Below are 10710 nucleotides of genomic sequence, written 5' to 3'. Positions count from 1 at the left end.
ACTTCTTTCCCACACATGGGGCACTGCTGGCTCACGAGAACACAGGACTGTACCGAAGTTGTGGCTCTATCCAGCACCTGGCTCCCAGGGTGCCATGCTGGGTGGGCTGGTGAGGCCCTGCTGGGTGTCTGTTCCCACTTCTGACACACATTGCCCCTCCTCACTCAAAACTGGCTGTCATGGCCTCCCCCATCCTCACCCCAGCCTGGTATCTGAATGGCATGTGGTCAGACATGGCACCCTGCTCCCTACCCCATCACCCTGTGTGCTCTGTGGGGAATGGGGTGGGGGTGGGGCGTGGTAGCATCTGGGCTCTTCTGAAGCCAGCATAGCCAACATGTCAGGAATGTGCCAGATGCTCTGTGTGGGTTAGCTCTTCAGTCCTCATGACAACCTCCCTGAAGGTGGATGCTTTGATTCTCATTGCCCCGATTTACAGAGGAGGCTCAGAGGGTTAAGTGCCTGGTCTAAGGTCCTGCAATTGATCAGGGATGGATTTGAAGCCAGACCATGAGGGTTAAGAGCTCTTACTCTAATCTCAGCCTCTGAGTTTTGGGACCCTGGCAAGGGCGGTGGGTTAGAAAAGGAAGCTCTCTTCTTACGGTCCAGGATGTAGTTCAGGACAGTCCCTCTGCCTAATTCTCTTTAAGCTGGAAGCCTAAATCTCTTAAGGGCCTCCATAAGACATAAATGTGCTATTTCTTGCTGACTTCCTTTGGCCTCAGTCAACCCCTGAGATGTGACAGGTCATAGTTAATTGCCAAGTCTCTGGCTCCTAGGCTGGCTTTTCAGGGCTTGTCTCTGGGGCCCAGCACAGCACTCAGTACCTTGACTTCCCTTGGGGGTGTTCTTGCCTCCTTGGAGGAATGAAGGGTGTGCTGGCCTGGGATTCTGGCCTGGAGGGAGGGATGTGGGGCCGCCTGCTACTTCCTCGCAGGTCCAGCAGCCCTTGGGTGCTGTCCGTAGAGGTGTCTTTGATTGTCACCGCTCTGGCTGCCAAACAGGAATGGCTGCAAAAAAGGCCCCAAACAAACAAAACTCCACAAAGTGCCCAGCCCTGTCTCCTCCTTCCTATTTCACTGCCTCTTCCTCTGCCCCCTTCCCTTCCCTATTGTCACCCATACCTCCCTCCACCCCTGAGTTGCCTTCTGTGGGGGTCATCTAGGTCAGGACGCTGTCTCTGAGCAGGGGCTGTCCACCCTCACAACCCTCTGCTGGCCTTAGTACAGAGCCTGAACCTCTGAACCACCTAAGTGTTCATACCTCCTACCCAGGGAAGCAGGAAGCCTTCTTCTCCTAGGGTTGGGAGTGGGAGATGGAGAGTAGGGGAGATAGGCAGCCTCTCTGGGATGTTAAGGTACCTGAAAAGTCTCCATGTCCTTTCTGGATATATTCACAAATGAACCTGCTTGGTGCTTCAGTGGGGGACAAGTCTGGGTGATCTCAGCTGGAAAGGCATCTGTGTGCCTCTGGGATTCTGGAGGTCTGTCCTGGTTGGTCCTCACCTGATCTAGTCTCCCCCACCTTCCCCTCAAGTCCCCAGTTTCCTGATCATTCAGGATGCAGAGTAAGGCCAGAGGAGGGACAAGAGCTGGCCGGAGGACAGTGACAGTGAGGAGGCTGGGGGTGGGATGCCCAGAGCCTCCCAAAACCGGTCCTCCGGCGATGGGGAGTTTTCTTTCTCTCTCCCCACTTCCTTCCTTTCTTTCCCCATGCCTTTTCCTCCCAGCCTCGGGTCTGCCTCCCTCTGGAGCTCCTGCACCCCTCCCTCTGTGTTTGTGTTGCCTGCCTCTCCTGTTTTCCTGTCTGCCTGTCCCTCTCAGTCCCCTGCCCACTCAAGAGTCCTGACCTGGGGCTCCTCTGTCTCCGCTCTGGGGGAGGAGAGGCATCTGGGTTTGCAGCCCTGCAGCCTGGCTGGATGTCCTTATGCAAATAGCATCTCTGTGTCATAGTTTCAGTGCCTCCTCTTTGCCCTGCCCCCAGTGAGTGAGGCCTGGCCTGTGCGGCAATGGTGTGAGCAGGACAGCCAGGCATATTTGCCAGATGAATGTTCCAGTGAGCACATCCCAGCCTGGTGTAGGCCCTGGGCAGGCGGTAGCTCTTGGGGAGACAGACAGGGATTCTCTGGGCAGGAGAGCCAGCCATGGGTTTGGAACCTGCAGAGGAGACTCTTAGCCTTACTCCAGAACATGATGGGAAGGAGGGTCACTCTTCCAGGAAGCCCTCCCAGATGAGCCTGCTCAGGTTCCTGGCCACCTCTTATCCTTTCTCCTAAATGCACCTCCACACCTGTGGTCATTATCTGGGTCATTGCCCACTTGCTGATGAAACCGGAAACTTCCAGCCTCTTTTCTCTGGATCCTCAGAGCAAGGCTGTCATGAAGCCACAGGAAGGAGGCCCTGCCCAGGGCCCAAGTCGTGGGAATGGGATGGCCTAGGTCAGGGGCTGAGGGCTTTAAGTGACCTGTGACTGTGTGACAAGTATTTCTGAGGGTCCCAGAGCTGGGGATTGGGAAGCTAAGTATAGATTTGGGAAAAGTAAGGACCGAGGAGGGGAGCTAAGAGCAAGGATGGAGAAATTAAGCCTCCTCCACATGCCAGGCAGGCTGTGGAGACACGGAGGAGGCTGACTCTGATGAGGATGTTGGAAGGAGACAGTGAGCTAAGGCCTGAGGAGGAGGAAAAGCTGCCTACGCCAGGGAAGGAAGGGTGTTCCAGGCTGGGGCAGCGTCATGGGCTGTGCAGGTGATAAATTGTTTGTGTGGGATGGGGACAGGGAATGACGAGAGCTGGTGTTACAGGAGTGTTGGAGGTGCTGGAGAGCTCAGGCGAGCTGACTTCCTGGGGGCCTGCAGAGCCTGTGATTGTGGCATTTCACTACTGCACATGCGGTCCTTTGGTGGCTCCTGGCGCTGTGGGGATGGAAGAGTCCTTAGAATGTCAGACCCCTGCTGCCCTTCTTCCTTGCCACATACCGTCTCTGCTATGCCCTCCTCCTCTCCACAGCCCTGCCTGTTCCCACCCCACCACATTGGCCACAGTTCCCTGTGCCCACTGAGCAGTGTCATGTGTCTGCGCTGAGCAGTGTGGATACCGAACATTGCCTATCGACAATTCTATTGATTGGTGCTGATCTGCAAAGAAGGCGTCTGAGATGGGCCAGGAGGCTGTGGGGTCCTGGGGATTGTGAACTGATTTAGGATTGCCCAGTGGGCAGCACAGGAAGGGGCAGGAGCTCTGGCCCTGGAGTTAGGAGACCCAGGTTCTGGCTTACAGCTCTGCCACTCACCACCTGTGTGGCTTGAGGCCAAACACTTGGCCTCTCTGAGCCTTCAGGGCCTGTAAAATTAGGTTACACTGGTTGATTGTAGTTTTTTTTTTTTCCTTTTTTTCTAGTTTCGTTCAACAAGCGTTCTGCAAACTGTTGTCGACCCTTTGCTATGCCAGATACTTGGCTTCCAGCATGATCCAAGGCCCTGGTAATGTGGGGCCAGTGAGAGATCAACACAGGCTAATTACACTTTCCCATCTTCACAGCACTTAGCTCAATTTGTGATTGTTTATTGTTGGTGTTTACTTGTTTGTGGCTGCCTTCCTGTGAAGTTCTGGGAGCACAGGGACTGTATGGGGGTTTTGCTCCTCAGTGTCCAGATTTTCAGCGCAGGGCCCGGGACATCATAGGTGCTTCATAGGTTTTTCTTTCTGTAATGGGTACAAGGCCACCCTTCCTCCCAAGGCACTTGCTATACTGTATTGTGACACAGGTACAACATTGTGAGTTTGGGATGCTGTCGAGCGATAGACCCTTGGTGGCTTGCGGAGGAAGGTTGGGGGGGACACCCCATCTCTGGAGCCCCTGCCGCACGGAACCTGACTGCTTCCCAGGCTGAGCTGGGCTGACTGGGTTATCCTGGGGTGCACTGGGTCCTCTGCCTAGGAGGTCACGGGGACCACCACGACTCGACTCTCAGAGGTCTGGCATGTTACTCTTTTGGGTTCCTGTTCAGTGTCTAGTGGGAATTCAGCTGACTGTCATGGCTGAATGCTTTGGGTGGGTGAGAAGATTATCATCTCCCTACAGAAGAAAGAAACGAAAGTGAGCCTTCTCAAGCTGGCCGAGGCCCTGCTAGGCCTAGAGTTCAGTCAGATCTTAACACAGGGCAGGGCAGGGACCAAGCCATAGGATCCTTCTCCTTCAATGTAGGACCCAGGGATGGAGTTCATGGGGGTAGGATTCCTCTGGTCCGGGTGTGGGTCAGGCCCAGCCTCCTCACGGAGTCCTAGCCTGGGCCCTGCCGTGTGGGTGCTGAGTTCATGCCAGTGGCATTTTAGTACAGCTGCCAGGCCTGCTTCTGGGTGGAGAGGAGCAGCGGGGGTGATTGCACAAGGGGAAACTGGCGGGAGGGCCCCACTTCCTCTTGCTTGTTGCCTCTCAGGGAGAGCTGAGGGGCAGCACAGGCTGTCTTGGTCCCTGGGAAATGACACATTGTCTTACCTGAGTCCTCTCCCAGGAGGAAATGCCAGGTCCCAGCAAAAGAGGTCCTGTTGTACCCACTCTCTGTTCTGTTCACCGGGCCTTGCTGTCCAACCCATGAGGGAGGTTCCTACAGCCCTCCTTTCTCAGGCCCCAGACAAAGTCAACATTCCTCCTGCCTGCCTCTGAGCTGCGCACAGGCCCTCAGCCACTTTACTGCTCCCTCCCTGCAGGAAGTCTCCCAAAGTGCCCCTCCCTTATCCTTTGAGAGCACCACAGCTCTCAAAAGCAACCCATGGCAGGGACTTTGTTTTGTTCTATTGCCACCGGCACATAGTAGGTGTGCAAGACGGTTGCTGAATTCATGTTCAAGTTTGAGCTCTGTTATTTAACACTATTCCCATGGCTCTCTTAGGCAAGGATTTCTTCCCATCTCCCGCTTATTAGACAGGGCCTAGGAACCCTGGCTGGAATCCTGGTCACTGCAGAAACTGGCCTGGTCCCCACCTTGCTATTTGGGCATTCATTTAGGAAATGCTTGAGTCTCTACTGGGTACCTATCCCTGTGCTGAGCACTGGGGCAAATGTGAAGATAAACAAGGCAGTGCCTTGTTTGATTGGGGTGTTCACCCTGCAATTCTAGGTCCCCTCTGCCTCCAAGACCAGCACTTTCTGAGTTCTGAAATCTCCCTCCATCACCCCCGCCTCCAGCTGCCCAGCTGGTTCCAGGCTCCTCACCCTCCACTCCTGACACTAGCTATTTAGGAAGTGTCTTCCTCCCTGAGGCTGCTTTCAGAGAGGAACAAAGAGGCATGGAAAGGCCAGGTTGGCTGACAAAGGGAGGCCGGGAGTGGTTGGGCATCCAGAGGCTCTTATTTGTAAGCCCAAATCACCCAAGCTTTAGCAGCTGCCTTTATCTGGCCTGATAATAGACCGAAACCATGTTCTGCTCCCTGTCAGGCCATCTGTGAGCCTGCTGGGATGGCAGCAGCCCAGGGTGTGCTGGGCACTGCTCCAGTTGGCACAGGGCGGGAAGCCACCAGCCTGTAGGCCGCTTGCATGCACTGATGTCCCACGCATGCAGGGCTCCTTAGGGCCTGTGCAGGAGGCTCAGGACATCCAGAGAACTGAAGCTTCATCCATCTTTGTCTTCCTAGCACCGAGCACAGTGTCTGACACATAGTAGGAGCACAATGGTTGGACTTCCAGTATTCAGCACCTCTGTATTAGGGACCTACTATATGCAGCCAGCTGTGTTTTCTCTCTGGCCATCTTTTCCTTCTTCTAGCACCTGTTGGGATTCCCTGATGCAGTGGGAGGTGGGGAGGCTGCAAGGCAGCTGGTCTGCCAGAGGCCAGTCTGAGGCCACTCCTGCCCACTGCATCTCAGGGAGGAGGGAGGAGGCAGCCCTTCCTGTGTTCAGTAGCATCAGTGCCACGCTCACAGCAAGCCAGGCGGGCCAGGGGCACTGAACTCCCTGGGATTTGCACCCAGGGCTTCTACTTGATTAATTCGGTGCCCAGCCCATCCCTCATGCTGTTTGAGGCCTTAGTCCCCGAGTTAAGCTCTGGGTTTCTGAAGGAAGTTGGGCATGGAGTGGGCTGGAGAAGGGCAGCTAACAGTGATGAAGTGACCAGCAGAGGGAAGGGGCCTAGATGGGCTCAGGGTAGGCCCCTGTCTGTGCTGCTGGAGGTGGGAGCTGACCAGTGGGGATTTGGTGAACTCAGCGCCTCTCTGAGGTGCCACTGGCTACCTCCTGAGTGGGCAGATGGTGCTGGGTGAGACGGAGGCTAATGACTGTTTTCTTCTATGTGGGGTGTATCTTCCTGGTCATCGCCTTGCAATCTGCATTTACCAAGTAATCACAGCCCAGCCTGGGGCTTCTTGCCTTCCCGCTGGCCCCAGGGCCCTGCAAACAGATGGCAGCAGATGAGGGAGGGCAGTCAGGAGTAAACAGGAGCAGCACCCACCCTGCCCTGGCCCTCTGTCCTGGGACACTGCGAGGGTATGTGCCCTCAGCTCAGGGTGACTCCCCTCACAGCAGCGCTCAGATCCAGGGAACCCCTGGAGACAACTGCACCCTGGCCAGTCCTTACTCCGACTGTTAGCTCTTATCTGAGCTCAAGCCGACCCCTCACTGGCCCCAGAGCCCTGTCTGCCATCTTTCTCCTGCTCCACATACATGCTGAGGAAGCCGAGGGGAGAGAGCAGTGCCATGGGCTGAGGACAGCTCAGGTGGGAGGCACAGGGCTTTGGGCATTCGTGGGGCTATTTTCAGTTTACAATTAAGATGCTGAGGCTTTGGAGGCTTAAATGACTTGTACAAGGTCACTCAATTGGTTAGAAGATGTCTACATCCTAATCTCCAGAACTAATCTCCAGGAGTATTTGCTTTGAATGGCAGAAGGGGCTTTGCAGGTGTGATGGAGAAGATATCCCGGACCACCCAGGAGGGCCCAGTGGCATCATGAGGGTCCTTTAAACATGACTGATGGAGGCAGAGGACTGAGGTGGTGTGAGAGGATCAGCTGGCTGTCGCTGGCTTTAAGATGGACAGGTAGCCAAGGACCTGGAAAAGGCCAGTGGATGGAGCCCTGCGACAGCTGGATTGAAGCCAGGGAGACCCATTTTGGACTTCTGACCTGCAGAACTCTAGTAGTAAGATTTACAGAAATAAATAATAAAGCAATGAAAGTATATTGTTTTAAGCTACTAGGTTTATAGTGATTTGTTACAGTGGCAAGAGGAAGCTCAGACACCCAGCTGGGAAGTGGCAGAGGCAGAAACTGAAGCTGGAGTGGACGCCCAGCCTCCAGCTGCCCGCTGGGCTTGCCTGAGTGATGCCAGCATCCTGCCTCTCTTCTCCCACCCTGCCCGAGTTCTCTCAGGGCGGGAGGAAAGCCTAAGGTGCAGGCAAAGAGGGAAGCCTGGACCCTGGGCAGGTCGGGGTCCCAGCTGCGCTCCTCGCCCTGCGATCCGCAGCTGCCCCGTCTCTCCCCTGTCGTGGGGTCATGGAGCTGAGGAGCGTGTCTTTGGGCAAGGTAGGGCCTGTGCCAGCTGCGGGGTGGGAGTGTGGAGGAACCGTAGGGCAAGGCCTGTGGTCTCTGGCCTGAGGCACATGCAGCTGGACTGCGCTTCATTTCGGTTCTCTTTCCTGGTTGCTTTGAAGCCAGGGCCGGGTGCCATGAGGGGGTGTCTGTGGGTCTGGGTGTCTACCTCAGGGCAGGGGGCGGTGTCTGTGTGTCTGGGTGCCTGGTCGTGGGGAGAGGCCGAGGGCCCTGTGCGTCAGGGGTGTGTGTCTTAAGTCCTGTGGCCTCTCTGGCAATGTGTGGGAAAGCCTGAGTGTGCCGTGTGCCTACTCACACCCTGTGTGTGTGAATGCGGGGTGACTAGGTGTGAATATGTGTCTCTTGTGCCCTGGGTGTGTCTGTGAGTGTGAATAGGTGTGTGGGTGCCTACCAGTGGCTCTGTGGGAACGTGTGCCAGTGTGAGAGGTCTGCTCATGTTCTTGTATGTGAATGTGTGAATGTGGGTGAGTGTGGCTACTCACACCCTGCATGTGAATGCCTGTGAACATGAGTGTGCAAACACATCCACTCCTGCCCCTGTGAATGTGTGAGTGTGCAAGCATGCAAATGTGTCTATTTCTGCCTGTAGGAGTATGTGAACACGCATGAGCACATCTGCTCATACCCTGTGTGAAGGAACATGTGAGTATTTATGCCCGTGTGTCTGAGCGTGTCTACCTTCCCCTCCATGTGTGTGAACATGTGTGTGCGTGTGTGAGTGTCTGCACCTTGGCCCCTCCCCCAGCCAGCCAGCATTGCCTCACCCCTGTGACACAGCTGCTAATGACTATTTGCCATTGTCTGTGCAGCAGTGGCATCACCCGCACTAATGACAGTCTCCCCTGTCTAATGACCCGGCTCCTGCCCCATCATTTAGGAGCCTCAGGAGCACTGGCCCTGTGGCCAGAGATGTTGACGAGCTCAACACATTTCCCACTGGGGTGTCAGTGGGGGTGGGGTGCGTGTGGGCTTAGAATTTCTGCTGGCTGGTGGCCTTCTGGGGCAGGCAGGGCTGGGTGGCTGCTGCCCCGCCCCACAGGGTGTCCCTGGACTCTGGCAGCCAGACCCATATCAGCTCCTATAGACAGGACTCTGCCAGCCCCCGGACTGCAGGTCCCCAAAAGCCCTACGCCGCCTTGCCTTTGTGAATGGAGAGGCCCCTTCTGAGCAGGCCCCTCTAAGGGGCTCTGGTCTTGCCACCCCTGGGGAGGGAGGGGGTCCAGGGAAAACCACCAAAGGAGCCTCTCCCACACATTCCCACCAATGTTTCTTTTATGGTCAAAATTAAGTTAAAATATGGTTATGGTGCCCATAGCTCAGTGGGTAGGGCCAAATACAGCCGGCCACATACACCCGGATTGGAGGGTTCGAATCCGGCCCAGGCCAGCTGGACAACAATGACAACTGCAACAAAAAAAAAGAATGGCCAGGCATTGTGGTGGGTGCCTGTGGTTCCAGAGGCTGAGGCAAGAGAATTGCTTGAGCCCAGGAGTTTGAGGTTGCTGTGACACCATGGCACTCTACCGAGGGCGGCATGGTAAGACTGTCTCAAAAAAAAAAAAGAAAATTAAGTTAAAATAGCCTCTGACGCAGGGGCTGGGTGGGGTGGTTGCCCCCTTTCTGGGAAACCTCAGTCATTGTTCCCACTCTTCTGACCCTGAGCCTCCTCCAGTCCACTGATGTGCCCATTTCCGGGCAGGCCGCCCACCTAAAGTGCCTGGACATGCAGAGCAGCCTAGTCCCCTTCCTGGTCCAGCAGGGACTCACTGAAGGCTCGCCGGTTAAACCTAGTCCCAGGCCTGCCTAGGACTAGCTGTGTGACCTGAGTGAGTAAGCTACAGGCCCTCTGCAGAGAAAGGACACGGCAGCACCTGCTTCCAGGGTTGGTCTGGGGACAGATAAGGTCCATGTGTAAAGTGCTCAGAATGTTGCCAGGCCCACAGCCAGCACACAATAAACCTCATCCATAAAATGGGAAGGACAGTGCTGGTGCTCAGGGCTGTTGCCAGGATTAGTGAGAAGCTGTGAGGAGTTGTCTCTCCTCCCAGGAGGGGCTGAGTGAGGGAAGGAAGGAAGGAGCGAAAGTACCAGCTGTCCTCGCTGCTGACCCAGTGTCTCTGTCCTGGCAGGAGCACTCATGCTGTGGCTGGTGGGGGGGATCTTTTTTGTCGACCCCACCTCCAGCAGCATTCCTCAGACTGTGGTGAGGATGGAAAACCATCCCCATGCTTTACAAAGTGTTATTTTGTGAAGTACTGGGCTGTGCGTGTCTCTGCATAAAATGCATTTCTCACTGGGGATTGAGGAGACACCTGACCCACTGTCTCTGGGCAGAACAGGGGCAGGGGTGTAGGGACACCTGGCATTGCCTTGTTCCTCCTCTGTGCCCATAGAGTCTGTATAAAGTGCCCATGTGTACCGTCCTGGAGTGGGAGGACCCAGGTCCAGATGGGGACATATCCCTTTCTGCCCCAACAACTCTCAGAAGTCTCTCCTCTCTGGCCATTTGCCTGGGTAAGGTCCAAGCTTGGCATCCAAGGGGTTTGCCATCCAGGAGTGGCCTGCAGGGTGGAGGGTGGCACTGGACATGTAGGGGTGCCAGGGAAGGCCTCCCAGGCATGCCTCCCTTCTGGGCCTGGGCCTGGATGAGTTTCAGGGCTGAGCCAAGCTGTCTCTGAACCTGCTCCTTCCCCATAGCCCTGGACACCTAACCAGCTCCATGGGTGTGACATGGGAAAATGCTTCCCACAATAGCAGATCAGTGGGGAGCCCTGAAACCCAGGGATTGTCTCTTCTGTTTCCCCGACCACACCAGCCACACCCTCAGCATGGGTCTCCCTGCGAGCCAGTAGTGGGCTGGAGGCGAGGGCTGTAGGGCACCATAGTGGCAATGGCTGCCCCATACTGAGAGATGCTCTATGCCCGAGATCCCATTCCAATCTTTGCCAGTCTCTTTCTCTCTTTTTTTTTTTGAGACAGAGCCTCAAGCTGTTGCCCTGGGTAGAGTGCCATGGCATCACAGCTCACAGCTACCTCCAACTCCTGGGCTGAAGCGAGTCTCCTGCCTCCACCTCCCGGGTAGCTGGGACTACAGCCGCCTGCCACAATGCCTGACTATTTTTTGGTTGCAGCTGTCATTGTTGTTTGGCGGGCCTGGGCTGGATTCGA

The 10710-nt window shown here is 55.7% G+C and overlaps 1 protein-coding gene across 3 annotated transcripts in view; it reads left to right on the top strand.

The window, feature by feature from the left end:
- Positions 1 to 10710, top strand: part of KRT7 (keratin 7) — a 58581-nt gene that overhangs the window by 10291 nt on the left and 37580 nt on the right. The gene's annotated exons all lie outside the window — the stretch shown is intronic.

Source organism: Nycticebus coucang, chromosome 12 (assembly GCF_027406575.1).
Source record: "Nycticebus coucang isolate mNycCou1 chromosome 12, mNycCou1.pri, whole genome shotgun sequence".
NCBI lineage: Eukaryota > Metazoa > Chordata > Mammalia > Primates > Lorisidae > Nycticebus > Nycticebus coucang.
This window is presented reverse-complemented; position numbering and strand designations above follow the sequence as displayed.